Source organism: Crassostrea angulata, chromosome 8, assembly GCF_025612915.1.
Source record: "Crassostrea angulata isolate pt1a10 chromosome 8, ASM2561291v2, whole genome shotgun sequence".
Classification (NCBI taxonomy): Eukaryota; Metazoa; Mollusca; class Bivalvia; order Ostreida; family Ostreidae; genus Magallana; species Magallana angulata.
Window position 1 is genome coordinate 8,616,108 of NC_069118.1, and position 23,983 is coordinate 8,640,090.

The 23,983-nt window shown below is 32.9% G+C and overlaps 1 long non-coding RNA gene and 1 pseudogene across 1 annotated transcript; one reads left to right on the forward strand and one right to left on the reverse strand.

The window, feature by feature from the left end:
- The window catches only part of LOC128159967 (uncharacterized), a 43,852-nt pseudogene that overhangs the window by 12,729 nt on the left and 7,140 nt on the right, over nucleotides 1-23,983 (forward strand).
- Nucleotides 8,031-11,220, reverse strand: LOC128159969 (uncharacterized). Its single transcript, XR_008240218.1, has 2 exons — nucleotides 10,581-11,220; nucleotides 8,031-8,331 (listed from the first exon to the last, which is right to left on the reverse strand). It is a non-coding gene; the product is annotated as an uncharacterized LOC128159969 (long non-coding RNA).

The window sequence follows — 23,983 nt, forward strand, 5'->3', positions numbered from 1 at the left end:
TATCATAAAAACCATTGAGATCCCCACCTTAATCTAAAGATATTATTCCTCCTTAGGTCATGGCGCATCAGATCATTATGGCATGTAAGTCATGACCCTAAGGGGTCATCCTGACCCCCTTAGAATAAGAAATTGTCAATTATCTTAAATTATTGATGTTTGATGATCCTATCTCTATTTAATTATTATTAAGTCTCTTGAATGAAATTTGGAGACTTATAATTGTTTTTGTACGGTTCTTAATACATGTATTATTATTCTTTGTCTTCTTTTTCTTTTTTCCCGCTCTGAACTTGTTTCTCAGAGATGGCTGAACAGAATTGTACAAAACTCTAGGATATGATAGGCCTGCATATCTAGTTGTGCACCCTGGTTTGATTTTCTCATTTTGGGTTAGATAACCACTTTTCGGGGGGAGGGGGGTTTCAAAAGGGTGTCGGGTCTATTATTGAACCTTGTAGGAAGAATCGTAAACTCTATTGTAAATGGTCACTTGAAAACGGACAAAGATAATAATGTAGGGTTTTCATAATCATATATTGACTGTTACTGGCAATATATAGGGTTTTTTAGATCTGACCCCTGGGGTCATTCCCACCCCAAGAAATTTGAAATTTCCATATATCTCAGAAACTGTTATAATCATGACCCCTAAACCATATATATGCATGTTTCTGATGTCAAGGGGCATCAAACGGTATGTAGGGCATGGGCCCCAGGGGTGGTCATGACCCCCCTCGAACAGGAAGTGCACGAATATCTCGAAAACTGTTGAGATGTCCACCTTTAAACCATATATATTCTTGTTTCTTGTGTCAAGGGGCATCAAACGGTATGTAGGTCATGGGCCCCGGGGGTGATCATGACCCCCCTCGAACAGGAAGTGCACGAATATCTCGAAAACGGTTGAGATTCCCACTCCTTAAATACATATGTTTGATCCTTAAAAGGCATCAAAACGTATGTAGGTAATGGGCCGCAGGGTTAAATTTAATTTTTCAAATCCGAAATGCACATCTATATGGAACAATTTCTTTCATATCCCAAGATATGATGTGCCTATCCATTAAATCATAAAAGTAGTTTTAGGATTTATGCTTTTTTGAAGTGCTTAACGTCAATTTTCTGCTACTTTTTAAAACCTTACTGCACATCTATAGAACAGTCCCTATCATATCCCAAGATATGATGTGTCTATCCATTAAATCATAAAAGGAGCTTTTGGATCTATGATTTTTTTTGTGATAAACGTCAATATTCTGCTGATATTTGACTTCCTGGATGAAATTTAAATCTTTAAAACCTTATTGCACATCTATAAGATAGCCCCAATTATATCCCAAGAGATGACGTAGCTACTCCAAAAGTTTTAAGAGGAGTTCTGGGAACCATACTTTTTTGCCAAAAAAAAACGTCTTCTAGAAGATCATTTGGCTACTGCCAAAAAAAAAGACGTTTTTGAAACCAGTTTTTTTGTAAAAAGAAACATAATTTTTTAGCCATTAAATGACCCCCAGGACAAAATTGAAAATTCTGAAACCTTATTGCGCATCTATAGAATACCCTTTAACATATTCTAAATGATGATTTGTCTACTGTTGAAAATGTAGGAGGAGTTCGAGGAAGAAGGTTTTTGTTAAAAAACGTCATTTTTTACCAATTATTTGACCCCCATGACTAACAGAGAATTTTTGAAACCTTTTCACAAAGCAACATGATACCCTAAATCAAACTCCAATAGTTCAGTTTGCTGGTTTATAATATGTAAGAGCAGTTTGAGAAAGTAAAACGTGACAGACGGACGAACGGACGGACGGACGGACGGACGGAACAGGGTAACAACAATATACCCGACCTTTCTTTAGAAAGTGCGGGTATAATAAATCAGTTATGTACCGTAAATTATGAAAATATGGGGTGTGTAAAATCGAAATTCTTTGGAACAAGGTACAAGTGTAACAAATTTACCTGTATCTTGCATAAATAAATCCTACTTAGGGGAATCAGATTACATAAACATCAACTTGTCTGTAAATTTTTTTAGGTAGTTTAGGCATTATCTTCATTTCTTTTACACTATATGTTCTTTAACCCATGAATTCAATACAAGCTGATCCTACAGGCTTTCAAAGCCTTACACGGAACTTCGCCATTTTATATACAAGAACTAGTCCAGGTCTACAAGCCAAATAGGTCTCTGCGCCCAGAGAGCTCTATGCACCTTGTTCAGTTGCGTGCGCGGACTAGGCCGTATGATGACAGGCGGTTCGACGTGGCCAGTTCAACATTGTGGAACAACCTTTCCCAAAATCTTAGATTAGAGGGAAATTTTATTCGTTTTAAAAAATTATTGAAAACCTATCTTTTTAGAAAGGCTTATCTAGACTATTCTTAAGTATTTACGCATTTTAGACTTTATTTTATTGAGTACAGAGACAGCACAGCATTGATTTTAACATGTAAACAAAATTTAGTGTTATTTAGGTATGTATATTTTTATGACCACATTTCATTTTAAATTTGGTGCATTTAGGTATATTATTTATGTTCTAAGCTTTTATTACCAATAGCTTTTTATATGTACAGCGCTATAGAGTTATTTAATATAAATTATATATGGTGCTTTATAAATTTTGTATAATAATAATAACTAGAGCAAAGCTCGTTGCAAAGCAACGAGTGAGTCTCCCGTTAATGTCGGAAGTAAAGCTGGAAGTTCCTGTAAGAAGCAGAGCTCTTAAACCAATAACAAGATTAACTAAAATAAAAAGATGAAAAAATCGAATTATTCCTGGTACGACTTAACAAAATACGAATGATTTTAAGTACGACCTATCAAACACCTTTCCGATTTCAAGAACGACTTAACAAAAAAAAATCCGAATGCGTTCAAGTACGACTTAACAATTATTTTTGGTACGAGTTAATTTTACTTTAAACATTACGCTATTTTTTAAACCGAAGACGCGGAATCAAAATTTCCGGAAAAATCAATTTTCTAACCCCGATATCTCTGTAATGCATCGTCCGATTTTAAAACGGGTTTCGGTTTTAAATTAAGCTTAATAAAAGCTTCTTTGCTGCTTTATGATTAATATCAAATTATTGGTCAGAAAAGAGTTATTATGAAAAGACTTAGTAGCCCTTCTGGCCCCTCATTTGAGGGATCAGCCCCTTTTTCTTGATATCTAATAAAAGGTCTCGCTAATAAAAAAATATTTTGTTCTACAAGTGTTCATGAATTGTAAACCGTTCTCGAGATATCTGTACAAATGCGTTTTAGTTGCCGACCCTTTAACCCCTTACCGGGGCCACTAACAACAAAATTTTTGGTATCATATTGTTAAGAACATTATTTTGAAGAACTTTTCTTCTACATTGCTACTAAAAATATTTCTCCTTTTTCAGTTATTAATGATCAGAGTTTTGAGTTCTGGCCCCTTAAAACCCCTAATTACGTAATATATGACTTAGGTATGGTAATGTATAGATGAACAGCTGTACAATGAACATTTTTGCTTCTATAATTAATAACAAAATATTGTTCAGTAAAGAGTTATTGTAAGAAGACATTAGAGCCCTCTTGACCCCTAATTTGAGGGGCCAGCCCCTTTTTCTTGACACCAAATAAAAGGTCTTGTAAATATAAACATATTTTGTTTAACAAGTGTTAACAAAATGTTTACCGTTCTTGAGATATCTGTACAAATGTGTTTTAGGGGCCGGCCCTTTAACTCCTAAACGGGGTCATAAACAAAAACATTTATGGTAGCATATTGTACAAAACATTATTTTGCACAACTTTTGTTCTACATTGCTTTTCAAAATATTTCTCCTTTTTCAGATATTAATGATCAAAGTTTTGAACTTCTGGCCCCTTGGAACCCCTAATTACGTAATATATGACTTAAGTATGGTACTGTATAGATAAACAGCTGTACAATGAACATTTTTGCTTCTATAATTGATAACAAAATATTGTTCATTAAAAAGTTATTGCATAAAGACTTTAGAGCCCTCTTGGCCCCTAATTTGAGGGGTCAGCCCCTTTTTCTTGATATTGAATAAAAGCCCGTGCAAATTGAAACAGCTTTTGCATTACATGTTTTAACAAAATATTTATATGTCAAAAGATATTACGGAAAATGTGCGAAAATTTGGTGAAAAAATTTGGTGCTAATTTTCAGGTTCAGGCGAGCTTCTAGGCCTTGCGCATTTTTCGCAATTGGAAGCATGGAGGGAAATCTACAGACATTTATCTACAATCCCTGCAAATTTTAAGCTTTAATCATGATTAATTTCAGAGGAGATGCGTGGACAAAATGACCCTTAAAAATTTACAAAATAGTCCATATCTGAAACCGGAAGTGACGTAATCATTTGAAATTTTTATTTATCAGTAGCGACATTGATGCTTTATAACTCCTAAAAATTTGATGTAAATCGGTTAAATAGTTTCTGAGAAATAACGCTCCAAAAAAGTCAGAAAAAGAAAAAAAAGTATAACTAGAGCAAAGCTCGTTGCAAAGCAACGAGTGGGTTTTCCGCTAATGTCGAAAGCAACGCTAGAAGTACGTCTAAGAAGCAGAGTTCTTAATCTAGTAACAAAGAAACCTAAGTACAAAAAGATAAAAAAAATCGAATGATTCTTGGTACAACTTAACATGATCCGAATGTTTTAAGTACGACTTAACCAAAAACCCTTAACCATTTCAAGAACGACTTAACAAAAAAACCAATGTGTTTAAGTACGACTTAACAAATTTGACTTCATTTTAGGTACAAGTTTACTTTACCTTGAACTAACATCTTTTTTCTTAACCCAGAATGCAAAATTAAAATTTATGTAAAAAATCAATTTTGTTTAAAACATAATTCTGAGCAACTTTTCCTCTTCACTGCTTTTCAAAAGGTTGACCTTTCGTACTGTGTGCTCGTTGCGTCATTAATTGTCAGAAACTTATCGATGTTAAGTTTACTTTACTGTACTTCTGTGAATATTTTCTATGTAAAATTACTATGAAGCAGACAACATTGAAATGGTGAACATTTCAAAGGGCCCCGCTTATGTTATTTCAGAAAATTCTGCTTTGACCTTGACCTATAACTTGAAATTTTTCCAGCTGGCATAGAACTTTTAATTCAATTTCATTCCCCTTAACATACATGCATTTTTGTTCAATCTGATCAAGATTAAGCATATTTGGAAAATAATCTACTATTTAAAACTAATTTTAAAAAGATCTGCTATGACCTTCACATTGACAAACTTGGTTCAAGGTCACTGCACGCCATTAACCAATAAACTCTGTAAAGGTAAAATATTAGCCAAATAGGGGCTAAAAGGAGAGTATATCTATGCTCTTAAAATATGGATTTTTGTGTGATCTGATATGACCTTGACTCTTCATCTACAAATACCATTCAAGGTCATTGCATATATTTTGAACAAAGGCATCATGTGGGTAAAGTATGAGGCTGAATGGAGCAAAGGGAGAGAAGATATACTCCGGACAAGGATTTTTAAAAATATAATTCTGATATGACCTTCACAGTTTCTTTTCACTGAAAATAGGTTCAAGGTCACTACACACCCTTTCACCCTTTACTCAAAAGCTCTGCTTATGTGAAGTCTGAGCCAAATAGGGGTTAGTAGAAATTATATATGCTCTCAAAAAAGGATTTTTGCATGATCCGATATGATCTTCACCCGTTACCTAGAAATTTCATGCAAGGTCACTGCACATCGTTTAACCATAGAGACACTCTGTGAGTATTAGCCAGATTGGACCAAAGGGAAAAAAGATATGCCCCAGACAAGGATTTTATATATATAATTCTGCTATGACCTTAACCTTATACCTAAAAACATGGTTCAAGGTCACTGCACATCCTTCAACCAAAGGAACCCTGTGGATGAGGTATGAGCCAGATTGGGCCAAGGGGAGAGAAGCTATGCTCCTGTCAAGCCATCTCGGATGGACAGACCATCAAAATTGATCACTAGAAGGCGTCTGCATAAACATGCCTTTTTATCTAAAATAGTATCCATGCTATCTGCCCATGGTGAATAGTCATCAAAACCATTCATTAGCAGAATTTGATTTCCCTCCTTTTTAAGGTGGTATGGGACATCTGTCGATATTAATGTGGATTAAAGTACTATATAATTGAAAACTTTTCACCGGTTTAGAATTTTCAAATTTTACAATATTTAACCAAAAAATAGCTTTTAAAAATATTTGAAAAGGTAAAAATTGTAAAAACCCCAGCGGGATTCGAACTCATGACTTATAGGTTCCTAGTAAACCCTCTAACCCACTGTGCTAAGGAGTTAGGTGACCATTTTTGAGAAGAAACTACATGTACTTATATAATTACACTTTATTTTATTGTTTATTTCGATAAACAATACGTCACAACATGGAAGTGTCCCATATCACCTTAAACTCGGAACACCTCTGACCTAATCAGATCGCCGCATTAAATACAAAGTTTGATTTAACTCTCATTTGTTTATCATCAAGAAATTCTGCATCGCTGACAAATAAAGTTTTCTTCTGTATAATGAAATACCAATTAACTGACTATTCGGACAATAGCAAGTTTATTGTCCCATTCAACAGCTACTATTTCCCTTGGCTTTGCCTCATTAAATATTTGCTGTCTTGGGGGACAATAAACTTGCTATTGTCCTCATACCCAGTAAATACTAAATAGGCATATAATATCCTATCCACCTACATTTCATGTTATATAACCTCCTGTTTGTAACCTTCAATTTCACTGTAAAGTCAACATATCTGTCATAGCCGCAAGTTTCACAATTTATTTCTGCTTCTCATGTACTTAAAATTAGGGGCCTTAATATTGCTTACCAATTCCAACAAGAGACATCCCTCTAACTATTGGTAATCATTAAAATTCATTTCATGAATCTACGCAACAATGATAAACCTTCAAGTACAGTCACTCTCAATTTTACAAAAATATTGACGGTACTTTATCCGAAACTGTTCCTTGTATCTTTAACTTAGTACACTAACATTTTTATGAAAAGACGGTTTGTCTTAGAATAAGAAAGCTAATGCAATTCTGAGAAAAAGAATACCACATATTGCCAATTCCATTGAGGTTTAATAAAAATATGGCCATTTAAGTGAACCCACCATTTCCAATTTCCTTTAGTAAACACAGATTTACAGGGTTCTCCATAGTAAAACATCTTTATCTGACCTTTTAGAGGTCAACTTTTGTTCAACCACCTTTAAAAAGAAACCTTATTCAATACAACATATGCCTACATGATATAATCATGATAAAAGCTTCACATCACTTAGAAATACCCTTACATGTATACCCCCCACCCCCCAATCTTTTGATTTTCATAAAAAGTCATGGTTTGAAATGTTTTACCTAATTTTATGAAACATGTGGCAATTTCCTTGAGTCATTTCTCACACATATTTGAAAACCAATTTCCTTGAGTCATTTCTCACACATATTTGAAAACAATCATCAATGATTCTAAAATGTGATCTTTATTTGTTTATTGTATGATTTGTACCATTTTAATTAACAAATAGACAGCTGTCCTGCGTGTGATTTCTTGTTTTCATGAAAAAAGTAAGCTAACAATCATATTTAGTGAATATCTAATCTATTCTGATTTCTAGTCTCCTTCTAACCATGCTAAAACAGTAAGTTACAACCTACAAGTTAGACATCTGCCTTAAATTAGACTTAAATTCAAACACACCCAGGTAGCTGGAGACAGAGTTGATTTCAATGAAAAATGTTCAAATTTGACATGTTTTTCTACTTTTTTATGCATATATAACTTAGAAAGGTAGAAATAGGTTGTTTCTTGTTCATTTCAAAAGTAATTATCATAGCAGATGTTATTTCAAAGTCAAATGTACATTTACATATCCTACATGTAATCTTAATGTGCAGACAATTAAATAGAGGGGGGGGGGTTCAATTATGTAAACACATCTAAATATCTTTATGAAATAAAAAATAAAGGAAACATAATTGTATACTTTTATTGAAAAACAAATTTTCACAGCAATTATGAATTTCTTTAAACAGCCTTAATTTTGTTTTCATAATTTCTTATCAAACACAAACCACAACATGGCATGATGCTTTCTTCAAGTTCCATTATTGTTCATGCATTATCGGATTTAATTTGAATTACCAGTAAATAGTCTGTAGAACACAAGGAATATGCATGTGGATAGAGGTGACAGGTTAATCTCAGGAGCTGACCCACAAGAATCAACAGGTACCGGTAAAAGCCATGTGGTAACAAGAGTCTGTTTTGAGCTGAAATAAATAAAAAAAATAATTAGCTGTGTTTACATACATGTACTAGTAATAGCTGTGTTTACATTAACATATGCATAGTATTTCTGTAAAAAATACACTGACCATGCAGTGTAATAAGTATGACATATCCCAATACATGACATAACATTTAGGCAGTACAAGATCAAAAATTTGCATATCAAGTCATAATATAATATTAAAAAATTTTCATAGGTATAAACACTTATCAAATTGAGAAAGAGAGAGAGTTTGAGAGAGAGAGAGTTTATTACCATACTTGTAGTGCAACAGTCAATATTTCATTCGTAAATTACAAACGAATATTACCCACCGAACAGCGTCAAAGTACATGTACTGGTATTAGCTTCTGGTATACCATTTTTTATCAATTCTACTGTGTATTTTTTGTTTGCAAATAAATTTAGCGAGGGTTTTTGTTTATTTTCTTATAAATTACATGTTTTAAAAACAATACTACGTGTAATAAGCATAAAACATGTATGAGTAAACTTAATGAAGAATTTTTAATAGATATTTTTCAAAGAATGTGGTACATTACATGTATGTCAATCTTTATAAAACTAGCGTATATTTCGTGTGCCATAAATTGCAAGTTTTTTGTAAATATCATTTACTTGCATGATAGGTATATATGGTCTAACCAAAATTTTCTTCATAAAGCTACAGCTGTATGTACCACATATATGTTTTGTCACAAGTATACATTTAAAAAAAAAATACCCAAATTCCAACAGTTTAAATAAACTCAACTCATTCTCTGATAAGTTCATTGTGTTATGTGCGTGCATATCTTATTTGTCTGCTGCAACAGCAGCCAATCAGCGGTAAGCTGAATCCACAAAAAGAAAGTTTGTGTTTTAGGAGCAGGTAAATTGTTTATGCGACACTGTCAAGAAAACCACACCAAATAATAACAAGAAACATAAATATTCACTTAAATGTATTCTGTTGTAAAGTAAAGGTTTTTAACACTTATTGCATCTTGCAAAACATGTGATGACCTTAATCATCTGTCATATATCTGATATACATGTATATGTAAAAGATGGGAGAAATAACGACGGAACAAAGTGGGATTCGAACCTGGCCCTCTGAATCTCTAGTCAAGTGCTCTACCAACTGAGCTACATGTATCTGGCACCGGTATTCAAACCAGTCTGACCGTCACATTCCTCCCCCTTAAATGATCTTCACCCTCGAAGATCATCCCTGGCAGGATCGAGTTAACCTGTTAGTTCCAGGGGTTGGTCACAACACCAATATTGTAACAGGATGGGAGAAATAATGAAGGGATTTGAACCTGGGCCCCCTGAATCTCTAGTCAGGTGCTCTACCAACTGAGCTATCTGGCACTGGTATTCAAACCGGTCTGATCGTCACATATATAAAGAATTATTTTAAACAATGTTGTTCAATTAAAAATAACACTCGCAACCTTCAGTTTTTGTCTGTAATTAATCAATATTGGTGTGCATATATCAGTTCTCGCCGAGTACCATTTCTCACCAGTGTATTGTTACGTCATTTTATCAACACATAAAATTATATACGAAAATATGATGTAACAGTGCACCAGCGAGAAATGGTCCTCGGCGAGAACTGCTCGCACGCCAGTACTGCCAGTAGTCAGATTAAAAAAAGAGAATAAAAAATTACATTTAAAACATTAACAAGGACAATTTAAGTACACATCATAACTGCTAAACAAGAAAAATTATGTGAACTGGTAGAATGGTAGGCATAGTTCTAACTTGTAACCTACATGTACAAGTACATGTACCGGGTACCCGTTGGTCTGCTATACCTCTTTAATGATACAATGATCGGCATCATAAAGATATTAAAGTCATGTTAACTCTGAAGTCTGAAGTATACAATTTTATTTACTTGAAGTTATGTCTACAGGGTATTCATGACTACATTTGGAGTCCTCTGCACAAGAATATATGATATGTTTCTAATTAGACCCTGCTTTGAATTTTGAGTTGAAAATTCACAATCTGTTATTTTTTTAAATAGATAAATTCAGTTACCCTTTCCAGTCCCCCATGAACCTCGAGCGAGTCTAAACATCCATGAAACATGTAAAAATTACACGTTAGTAAACAAACACCCACACCATAACAAAAACATCTAACAGTGTGCACGTACTTACATGTACATCTATACTATATACTTAATTTTAACCAGTTAACAAGAAACTTTAAAAGGAGTAAAAGCCTCACCTTCTTCAGTAACATCCACATAAATCACACACTTTAATGTCCATCTTTTCTCCTTTATTACTCGTAGCTTATCAACGGCTGATCGTCGACATAAGTGTGGCTGTCAGAATTTCCTCGTAAACGATTCACACGAGAAAAATATCCTTCTTAAACAAATATGTAGTATTGTTCCCTGTGCATGTTCATATGTTTCACAGCAAATTGAAAATGCATGTGTACACCGAAAGAATACACAACTTCTCTTCTGCATTACGGCTCTCTCTTTTCTAGGCCTACAATGCCGTTCGTTACTGTTTACATTCGGCGCGCGCGCGCGGGGGTCACAAACAGGGGCGCCCCGACAAATAGTTTCACATAGAACGTTTAAATAATGTGTGTTCATTGAATTCATAAATGATATAGATGAAAAAAATGAAATTGAACCACAACAATTTATCTAAGACGCAACACAACGTAATGCAGTAAATGCCTGGGCCTTAATGTGGCATTTGTTCGCTTGTGTGTCTATGTAGACATATTAACTCGTTCATGTACGATTCTTATATATTTGTTTTATGAAATTTGAAAAAAAATATAGGACAGAACTTGTTTAATTTGATACCAAATGACATTATTTAATATATTAACAATAACTAAATTAATTTTTTTTCATAAAATGATAACGATTTTTGCTATCAGAAAAATACGTGTATGAGCTGCTGACCCCTAATTATAGGGGCCAGCCCTTTTTTCTTAATTTTAAATGAAAGCTCTAGTTATTCTAAACAACTTTTGTTCTATATGTATTAACAAAATATTTTTAGTTTAAAGTTTATAATACAAAAAGCAACAAAATTTCAGCCCCGAAAAAATCTTAAACTTTGGCGACAAATAGCTCAAAAACTAACAAAGAAATTACCAAAATTTTCATGCCAGCAAAATTATAAAATGTTACCGACAATTTCGCCAAATTTCATGCATCTATCATCTGTAGTTCCCGAGATCAACTCTGGACAAAAGACCCCCCAATTTTCAATTAAAGGGCAATAACTCATAACCGGAAGTGAATTTAAAAAATTTGAAAAAAACGTCTAGAGATATTAATATCATCTACATACCCTGAAAGTTTCATAGCAATCAGACAAAAAATGTTCGAGAAATCTCGTGCACAAAATTTGCGGGAAAAAAAAAAATAATAATAACTAGAGCAAAGCTCGTTGCAAAGCAACGAGTGGGTCTTCCGTTAATGTCAGAAGTAAAGCTGGAAGTTCCTGTCAGAAGCAGAGCTCTTAAACCAACAACAAGAGTAACGAAAATAAAAAGATGAAAAAATCGAATTATTCCTGGTACGACTTAACAAAATACGAATGATTTTAAGTACGACTTAACAAAAACATTTCCGATTTCAAGAACGACTTAACAAAAAAAATCCGAATGTGTTCAAGTACGACTTAACAATTATTTTTGGTACGAGTTAATTTTACTTTGAATATTTCGCTATTTTTTAAACCAAGGAAGCAGAATCAAAATTTCCGGAAAATCAATTTTTAAACCCCGATATCTCTATTATGCATCGTCCGATTTTGAATCGGCTTTCAGTGTTAGATTCAGCTTAAAAAGCTCTACAAAACACATATTCGTTTTTTATTTGATCAGTAAATTCATTTTTTCGAAAAATTTGTTTCACTTCCGGTTTCGACCGGAAGTGACAAAATAATTTTTTCTGTACATTTGCCATAAGTCAATCCGCAGATTTACAATCACAGAAAATTTCAAGTCTTTATAAACAACCCTTTACGAGAAAAGTGCTGGACAAAATCACTTTTTGAAAAATTTTAAAATGATGTAACTAGAAACCGGAAGTGACTTAATGACTAAAAGTTTGAAGGCTTCAAGGGACAAGAAATTAGAATAATCCCTGAAAATTTCTTGCAAATTGGTTGAATAGTTTTTGAGATATAAAGCAAAAAAGAAGTCAGAAGGAAAAACAAGAATAATAATAATAATAAACTAGAGCAAAGCTCGTTGCAAAGCAACGAGTGGGTCTTCCGTTAATGTCGGAAGAAAAGCCGGAAGTTCCTGGAAGAAGCAGAGCTCTTTAACCAACAACAAGAGTAACTTAAATAAAAAGATGAAAAAATCGAATTATTCCTGGAACGACTTAACAAAATCCGAATGATTTTAAGTACGAATTAACAAAAACCTTTCTAATTTCAAGAACGACATGACAAAAAAAAAATCCGAATGTGTTCAAGCACGACTTAACAATTATTTTTGGTACAAATTAATTTTACTTTGAACATTACGCTATTTTTTAAGCCAAGGACGTGGAAACAAAATTTCCGGAAAAATCAATTTTTAAACTCCGATATCTCTGTAATGCATCGTCCGATTTTCAAACGGATTTCAGATTTGAATTCACCATGGCCAGTTCTATAAGACTGTAGTATTGTCTTATTTTGTTCAAAAAAATGAAAATTTCCAAAAATTGGAACTGCTTCCGGTTTTGAGCAAAATTAATGAACAAAATTTTAAACCCCCCAGTACATTATAGAATTGATACATCTATCATCAGTAAAAATTTCAAAGCGATATCTTTTAAGTTTACGGAGATTTCTTCCGGACAAAATTACTTTTTTTAAATTTAAAAATGTCCGCCAAATTTGAACAGAAGTGACGTAAATGCTGAAACTTTAAGATCTTTGAGGCACGGTAACTTTACAAAAGCTCTGAAAATTTCATTGAAATCGGATGAAAACTTTTTGAGATATAAAGCTTAGAAGGAGTCAGAAAAAAAATAAAAAATAAAATAATAATAAAAAGAAACCGAAGAAAAACAAAAGGGTCTTCCGTTGGAAACGGAAGACCCTAAAAAAAACAATAGAATAACAAGAGGGTCTTCCGTTGAAAACGGAAGACCCTAATAAGAAACAGTAGAATAACAGAAGGGTTTTCCGTTGAAAAACGGAAAACCCTAATAATAAAGAAAAAGAAACCGTAGAATAACAGAAGGGTTTTCCGTTGAAAACGGAAAACCCTAATAATAATAATAATAGAAAGAAACCGAAGAATAACAAGAGGGTCTTCCGTTGAAAACGGAAGACCCTAATAATAGTTAAGTTAATATTCGTTATGGAGAGAAACAAATTCATTTGTGTTTAAATCCTATATAATATTGTTTACTCGTAAAAAATTAAAACAGCGCATAGCTCTTGTACATGCCGCTTTTTAATAAAACACAAGCATATTGTAGTACAAATTAATGCAGCAAGTTTTTTTTTAAATTCTAATCTAAAAAATGAATTTTGATTTTGCGTGTTTAATGGTGTAGAATCGTTTGTTTGCGTTAGTTTGCGTTTATCGTTATCGTTCGTGTATCGTGAAAATTCAGTAAGTTAGTAATCGTTCGTGTATCGTGCGTAATCGTTTGTGTATCGTGCGTGATCGTTTGTGTATCGTGCGTGATCGTTGTGTATCATAATTGTGCGTGTCGTTTGTCAACAATAACGTTGCTACTACTGTACACGTTCGATCATAATCTGGCAATTAATTCCATATCCTACCTGCTGATATTCTAAAAGAGCGCTTATGGTACATGTATTCAGTCCTTGGTTTTGATACCCATAACATACCATTGTCATTACTTCTTCTTTCTCTAGCACTTACTTGGTTTACATATTTTAAAAAATTCATGTAATTTGGTGTCATAACTTTTAAAACTTTAAAGGGACATGGACACGATTTTGTTAATTTTTTTTCCGATTTTTATGTTTACAATGCTTTAGTAAGGCATTTTTAATAGGCAACCAAAATTTGAGTGTCATTCGTTGAGTTATAAGCGAGTTGGATAGCTCACAATTCTTTACAATGTAAACAAAGCTTTAGTTTACATTTTGAATGTTGATTTTGAAAATTCATAGACTTAAAATGAATGTGTATAAACGTTAGTGTAGTGGCACGAGTGTGTGGTGGTACAATTTATCTATCAATTTGTTGTAATACAGAGTTATCGTTCTTGTGCGAAAGCGCGCACTTTGCAAAGTTTGCAGCAATTATGAATGAGCATATTTTATGTCTTTAGAGTAAGTCAGGCACTTTGATGTATGTGTTTTATGATTCATCATTGTCAAAGTAATATTTTTCATACAAATGCTAAGTTAAGCTATGTTTTAAAGATCTAACATCTGAATCATTTCGAATTTCCTCGGTCATGTTTGTGTAGATATTAGTATTTAACTGTACTTCACATTATTGAATGAGTATATATGTTAACGAATAACTGCTTATTGCCTATGGCAATCTTATGCTTAATAAAGTCCGTTAACTGACTGCCTGAGTTTGACTGGTCAATACGGGGGCAGAACAATAGAAGATCAAGACACTAACGACTGAATTCAAGATGCACAATCTCGAGGACGAGAGGTCAGGAAGCCCTTCATTTGGGAAAAGGACGCGCGCGGGTCGTGACAGAAAAAGGACATGGAACTCACACTTTGCAAGTTATGAAGTTTGAAAAGAAATTAAAAGAACTGAAACATACAATAGGAGAGGAAAAACTGATATTTCAAGAACTGCAAGACTACAGTGACACAATTATTCTAAACCAATGTAAAAGGAGAACCGAATCAGCTCTATTGAAATTCTCTCAGTTGTCAAAGGAGTTCATAAATTATCTATACAGAACAAACACTCAGGAGTCGCTTACACAAGCATCAACGGAGCGCTTTCTTTTAGACACGGTTGTTACAAAAATTGAAATTCTGTTGGAACAAATTTAGGAAGCAATTGCAAGTACTAACCAACTCCATCATCAAACACATGAAATTTCAGACCTAGACATCTCACAATTGCCAATAGAAACCAAACATCTGCTTCAAATGTTGTCGGATTTTAACCCACACAGCTAGAGACTGTCATGCTACTGTATGCTGTTGGGACTGTGGAAGTCAATGTCATTTTACAGCACTTCATATGGTTGAAAGCAGTCAGGGTAGTCAAGTAAAGAGTGCATCGTTCAGGGAGTCATCCTATGTGACACCTTGGAAGGAGCATGGCGGGGAGTCCACCAAGGACCTTGTCTTTTAAAGCACTCAACTGTGCGGTCATAACTTCAATGGACGTTCGTGCGCAAAGACTGTGCTAGTGAAAGTTTTTCCAGAGGGACAGACCAGCAAAGCAGAATAGGTATACGCCATATTAAATGACCAAAGTAACAAGACACTCGGTACATCAGCTCTTACACAAGATCACATCTAACAGTGTAGCAGATATGAATGAGTTTCCCAGTCAAGACTTGAAGAAAAGATTGACCCAAGTCAGCTTTGAATCTGAAGATTTACCTGCACAGCAGAGTCTTGGTCTGTCATAGAACCTTAACTCAGACACCTTTACCTTCAACAATCAACTAGAGGATTAACCATTCACCCAAAGGGGACTCCTTTGTACCTTAAACAGTTTATTTGACCCAATGGGTTTCATAGCACTTTTAGTCATAACGGTGAGAATTTTGGCTAGGAACATTTGCAGTACAGGTACCGCCTGGGGTGATTTACCTGATACTTACCGACCTGATTGGGACAGCTGGACACAGTCTCTGCACAGCCCCAGCCACTTTAGTATTCCACGGATGTTCATGATTGATTCTCTCAGCAAGGCTGATAAACCTGAGATACATGTCTATTCAGATGCCTCTGAGAAAGCAATAGCACCAGTTGCCTTTGTTAAGGATCCTGAAACTGGAAAGTATGGCTTTATCTTGGGATGGGCAAAGCTTGCACTTCTACTGGGACATACAATACCGCGTCTGGAGTTATGCGCCGCAGTCCTGGCTACGGAAGTATGGGACATCATCACGCAGAATTAAGACATTCCAATGGAAAACATAAACTATTTCACAGACAGCAAAGTAGTTCTTGAATATTTGAACAATAATACCAGACGTTTCTATACCTTTGTGAGCAAAAGAGTTGCAATCATTCATGGACGCTCTCGACCTGAACAGTGGACGTATATCTCAACTTCTCGGAACCCTGCTGATGTTGGAACTAGAGGCGTCTCTTGTATTAAAGGAGGTGATTGGATTCAAGGACCTCCCCATAGTGAAGATGATGACGACCATCAACATGCAAGGCAAGATAGTTTCCAGCTATTTGACCCAGACAATGATTGTGAGGTCCGACCCTGCATCAGGACATTAAAGACTACCAGAGAGAAGTTACCTAGACAGATAACATCCAAGTTTGATAAATTCTCCAGCTGGCAGAGGTTGATAAAGGCCATAATGGTGTTAAAGAAATCAGGAAGGAGAGGGAGAAATGTTGAAGCAGACAAGAGACTTCATCATTACAACAATCCAGATAGAGGCCTACCCATTAGAAATAAATTTTAAAATCTTCTTAATTAAGATAATGCCGCATTTTGTAAAATTACTATAGACACACCTAACACAATGTAGATTCTAAATTGTTAAAACCGTCACCCCCACCCCCTCCCTTAAGGGCTACATTATAAACATTTGTTCGCCTTCTTTAAGAATGTGAACAAATGTAGCTGTTCTTTTTTATAGTTTCTTAAGTAGTTTAGTAGTAGCTTTAGATTTTGTTTTCTTTGTTTTGTACTCATGTAATTTACTTTTTGGTCCTGAAGAAGGGACTGGTTTTCCCGAAAATTTGACAATTTCTATTGTTCGTGTCGTTAGCCATTTTTAGTGCTTTATATATTCGGTTAACTGGCTTAGTATCTATATATTAGATCCGACACTTTAAAGATGCCTAGTGTTGTTGATTCTATTCAGTGCTTTATTTTTATATATATATATATATATATATATATATATATATATATATATATATATATATATATATATATATATATATATATATATATGCGTGCGTGTGTGTGTGTGTGTGTGTGTGTGTGTGTGTGTGTGTGTGTGTGTGTGTGTGTGTTTCACAAATTTGATGACAAATCTTTAATTTATCAGAAAACTTCACTGCAGGTAACTCTTGCGTATTCACCTGGCAATGCAGTGGAACTAAATTTGCAAGTCTATGTAATCATTACGGTCAATGTGAATGTCAGGCAGGCTACATATTGATAGGCAACAACTGTTACCAAGGTAAATAAAGTGCCTATTGTATGTCATTATTTATGCAATTTGCAACATGTAACTTTTTGACTATGCAAGCATTTATTTTTATTTATTTTTACTTTATGTATTGCACATGTGATAACCTTTTTTCTTGTTTTTACTGTTTTCAAAAATTGTGACAAGGTGTAAGTGCTAACAACCATCAGCATCTAATATTTTAATCAAAATATGTACTTCTAACGGAGTCTGCTGAAGACATGTACAACAACCCGAACGACCCTTACATCAAAGATTCATAACACAAACCAAAAATATTCATCATGTAAATCTATTTACATGTCTAATAAGTGCACATAACATTGTTTGTGTAATTTAATTATGTCAACATTTTCTTAAATCAGCAGTGGACGTTCCAGTCGGTCACTCTTGTTATGACCATTGGCAATGCACTGGAACTCAACACGCAAGTGTATGTAACCATCATCGGTGTGAGTGTCAGTCACGCTACATATTGATAGGCAACAACTGTTATCCAGGTAAAGAGAGTGTTTATCTAATGTTATATTTCTCGCAATTTTGATATGCACCCATATCTTGTCAAGATTTAATTTATTGATTTTTTTAAAAAAAAATTAACATTTTTTTTAATATATAAGAAGTTAAATACAACGGTCCAGGCATATTTGATTCTTTAAATCTATATTTGTATTTATTATTTTTATTTATATTGTATTTATTTAACAATATTTAACTCAAATAAATGAATGATTCTTTTTAAAGTTTTACAGTATTATCATTCCAAAAAAAATTCCCATTAGTAACACTTGTGTCCATGATAACTAGATTGAAAAAAAAATAATAGTAATTAAAATTATGTTGATTTTCAAAGGCTGGTATCAATATCTCATTGCATTTAATTTCTTTGTGCAAAGATCCTTAAACAGTTTTAACTGAAAAAAAAACATCGATAAACTATATCTTTAACCACAATTTTAATAATGAAGTTTATATAATAAATATTCATGCATTTTATTTTATTAAGTCAGGAAACGTATCTGTTTGCGGAAGTTGTCATCATATATATGCTGAATATTGACATATGATTTAAAAGTTTATTTTAAGGAATCATTGAAAGAATTGGCATAATGTGGATTTTAAAGATATGTTATAATAAATCTATATAAAAAATAAAAGCAATAACACTTTTCTGATGCATAAAAATGTCGTTTTTAATTATTTTAGCTATTTCCTAGAGCTACACATTTTTCCTGTACTGTTCATGTTTACTATATGTGAATGCTGTGCAGATATTGACATAGCTACATATATAGACGTAGTAAAAGTTGTCCATTTGAGTTAAGATAAAAAAAAAACGAATTCTGATATATAAATCATTTTTCAATTGTAACATGATAGTTAATGGGTTTTTTTCGGTGTTTTTTTTTTAAAGGTAAATTGGCAAAATAGAAGATGTTTGTTAATATGTTTATTCTAGATATCGTATATAAGTTGTCAAACACTTCATATCAGTATGGTATCAAGATAAGATACGATATTCAATTTTCCACATTACGTCATTCAACTAAGTAAAGAGCATTGTTCCTTTTGACACTCATATTTATGTCAATTCATGTATCGATATGATCAATGACTAAAACAATCTATGCACACACATGTCGTGTACGTGATCTCCTATTAAAATTGGGTTTTTTCATACAATCTAAAAAAACGTTGTAATGAGAAACATGCACAATGATGAATTAGGTAAAAATGCAAACCGAATTACCAATCTAAAATGGTGATACAGTTTCATAAATTAGATTTCTATTTACATATAAATGATTTTACAGCTTTTGGAAAGGAGAACTTTGTATTTATTGTATATGTATGCATGCGAGACTAAATATTGGTAAAATTGTGACACGAAAAATGTACAAAAGTACCTTTTTTCATTTTAATCATCTGTCTTTAAGTAAACGCAAAATGAATATGCTTTATTTTCATCACACGTTTATCATAAATCCAAAAATATAGTGAGCAATGTTCATGGTTTTTAATATGTTTTTTTTCTTTTAATGAAATATTACCGTCAATCAGTCATGTTTTCACAATTGGCAATGCACAGTAACTGAATTCGCAGGTTTTTTGTACATTTGGTGTGTGTACATGTCAAGCAGGGTACATACTGATTAGCAACAACTGTTATCCAGGTAAACATTAATTAAAATGGATTATTGTTTATCCATTATTGTACAGCCGTCAGTCCATCATATGCTATTTGAAATTTTAGTATAACTGTACTGACTACAATCAATTTCAATGTATGAGGTAACTGTTGTTAATAAACATCATATTTAGGTATCTCAAATGCTATTATGATGATGTGATGTGATTCACTGAAAAGACAACTCACATAAATTTTGATGATACAAATATTAAGAAATCACACACTCAGCATTGGACAAATAGACATTACTCTGACTAGTAAATAGACGATGTGTGTTCTTGTAAACATTTTCACTAGAAATTGCACATTTGTGCTCTACATATAGCTAGTAAATATCAAATGTCACTTGACTCTTATTACTTGCAAATCGCATAATTCTTAATGAAAGACTATACATTTATGACTATTATAGAGTGCACAATAAATATACGCCGACAACAAACCTTTAACTTCCAATGTATCTTTAAATGTGTACATATATCTTTAAATTTATATACATATGGTCATAGCACTCGTGTCAAAATTTTAACACATTACTATAGTCTGTCCCAAAATATTTATGCAGCAGATTTGATCGATATTTAATAAAAAATATACATACCTGTGAAAGAATTGCAATTAAATTCAATGAAAGGGAAAATTTCCAAAACATCTTCATTGACACATTATCTTTTTTCACTCTAAAAATATAACAGGATTAAAAATAGATTTCTTACGGATATTTAAAAGGGGAATGTTTAGATCTTTTCTCCATTCGAAATAACTCGGACTATCTCGTGCAATTATTAAAGTTATCATCTGGGCTTACTGCAATACAAATTTCACGTAGACATCACATTTTTAGATTAAGAATGAAAAGGTGATAAGCTAACGGGGGCGATTCAACTGAGAAATCTTGGGAATTTTTTCACACTTTTGAATGAACATCGTTTAAACCCTGATGTATTTATCAATATTGAGTATATACGCAAAATTTGAATCGAGGATATATTGGGACAGACTATAAATGTCCGTCCTTATATTTGTACATTTTTTGTATACATTAATGTATGCACAAAAACAACACACAAGTAGTTTTCTCTCGAAGAAACAAACATATCATACAGTATTCAGCACATTAATTAGAAAAAATCTTCTCAGATTGTGCTCTGGCGAAACTTAAAATAACAAAACCGAATCTTGAAATCTGGAAACTGTAAAATCTGGAACATGTTGCGTAATTTTCGATTGACTACATGTATAATAGTCGCATAATGGTTTTTCAAAGAATACACCCTTAAACCTGAAATAGCACAACGGGTTTAATTTATTTTTCATAAACGCTCGAGCGTATTCGAGGTCTTTTTGAAAATTATATTTTTTAGAGAAAAAGACAAATTCATGAAAGTCCACTGTAATGTTACTTCAAATGTAAAACGATTCCATTAAAATCATAATTTGATTTTTTCTAGTGATCTGACAAAACTTCATAAGTCTTTAGCTAAGAACACCTACATTCTTCTTGCAACTTCATTTTCGTAATTCTTATTCCATGAACGAAAAGTATTAATTTTTCTTTATTTGTTACATTCAGTAATCACTTAAGGTATTAATGTTTAATATTCTATCCATTTATAAATCTTATAATTTAAAGAACAATTTTATTTAATGTTTTACGAAAAGTAATATTACTGTGATGGTTCTCTTTAAGGACATCATTAGCATAATTCCAATTTTGGAACCGTTGACGTTTGGATGTTTGTTTTTGTGCTTGGTCATCTGGTTCCCTTATCTCATTTCATATACAGCCGTTCATGTATGTTAAAACAGATTTGTCGAATAAATAAAGGAAATGCAAGAAAACACTCGTTAATATTATATCAAGCATCAATAGTTTTTAGGTCATATCAATGATATACAGCACAATATGAAAGTTTTTTTTTTCGAATTTCACTGTATGTTTATAAAAGACCTATGCTTATCGTTTTATACCTTAAAACTTAAAAAAACTAAATTCAGATATAATTCACTCGGATAATTTTAAATTCTCTGTCAATATATATGTATGACCGGCTGCCATAAGGAGGTCAGGAAAGTAAGGTGCTGTGCGTTTTTGTGGAGCTTTCATCAAACATACGCCTTGATTAATCAATGATTCGAAGTTTAACGCAAAAAGAAAGCCTCTCGTAGAACGAGTTTTTTTTTAGTAAACATTGTATTTTAAAAACTAAAAAAACTTATAAGTAATTAATGTAGTTTGTGTTTTAATGCATTTGATAAAACATACTTAAAACAAAAGTCAACAAAAAATTATTTTTATTTTTTTTTTCCGAGACGTATTTAGTATACTGGGTTACCATGTTGGTATTTTGAAACGTCTAAGACAAAGTTTGTTTCTTATAGGGATGTGATATGTTTGTGTTAAATTTTAATTGATTTAAACTTTCAAGAAACATATATGATTTGTATGGCTAGATTTCCAAACTATTATATTTAATTCTGTTTGACATGTCAGAATATTTAAGGTCTTCCGTTTCCAACGGAAGACCTTATAGTGATTGTTAGGTTTTTTTCCCCTTTTTGTATCTTGAATATCTCAGAGATGTCTGGATAGATTTTCCTAAATTTTTTAATGATAATTAAAATTCAAAAGATCTAGAAGTTTTTGATTTTAATTCTTCTAAATTCACTTCCGTTCGCCCGTTTCCTGTCCCGCGACGAAAAGCTTGTCACCTCGAGATCTCAAAAATGGTAAACACTTGAACATCCAAACTTTGTGGGATGATAGGAATGTAACTGTAGATGTTTTGTTCTTTGTAACTTCCGGTCGTCACGAGAAGCATTTCAAAAAATATTATTTTTACGTATTCACTTTCTTTTCCATAGAATAAATATATAAGTATAAATCTATGCAAATGTTATCTATGCAATGTCAATTCAAAAAAAAAAAAAAAAACTTCCGGTGAGATATTTCAATTATCTCAGGAAGCTTTTTTAAAACACGTTTTGTACCTGCGAGATCTTAGAAACTATATGGGATCAAAACACGAAACTTTCATGGATGATATACATTCAATTGAATATGTGTTTAACCGGTTTCATTTTGTCTTTTGTCACTTCCGGTCCACACCAAAATGGTTCAAACAAATTGAGCTGTTAATCAGTTTAACTGTTTTTCTTTGATATTTTGAGTAAGTTAAATAAACAAAAATGTACAAAAGGCAAGTATACAACAAATATTTAATACAATTTACATCGAGCACTTCCGTTTGTCCGTTTCCTGTCCCCAGACAAAAAACCTTTTTTCGACGAGATCTCCAAAACGGTAACGACTTGAATAGCCAAACTTTGTGGGATGATAGACCCATAAATGAAGATGTGTTAACACTATTTTGTTATATCCGGCGTAACTTCCGGTCGTCACAGGAAGTACACTCAATTTTGATTTAAAAAAAAAAAATATTTTGGCTATTAAGCACGGAAGTAACATTCTAGCTATAGAAATTCAAAAGGTCATTTACACATGGTAAAAAAACAAAAAAAGTTCTACTTCTGGTGAGACATCTCAAACATCTTAGGTTTTTTTTTTTTTTAAAACAAAGTACCCACATTATCTCAAAAACTTCGAGAGATCAAGAAACATAATTTATATGGATAATGGACATTTGATTGAACATGTTTTTGACGAGTTCCATTTGGTCGTACGTCACTTCCGGTTCTCACTTGAAGCTTTCAAGCAGAAGACTTTTTTTTAACTTTAGATTTTTTTTAACATTTTACTGAGTGTGATGAGCAGTAATGTACTGTAGGTAAATGTACTACAAGATCTACTTTTAATTTCTTTAATCACTTAAGTTTGTCCGTTTCCGGACCCGAGACAAAATCATTTTATCAACGAGATATTATAAGAAACAAAAACTTGAACATCTAAACTTTTAGGAAAGACAAAACCATGTATAAAGATATGTTTACTTTAGTCTAAATGATCCGGCGTAACTTCCGGTCGTCACAGAAAGTACTAAAAAATTGACATTTAATTTTTTGTTTTGTTGTTTTAATAAATAATATCTTGGAAATTCTTTTACAGTTTATATTGTATCAATTTTCTTTTAAAAGAGAAATTGATTT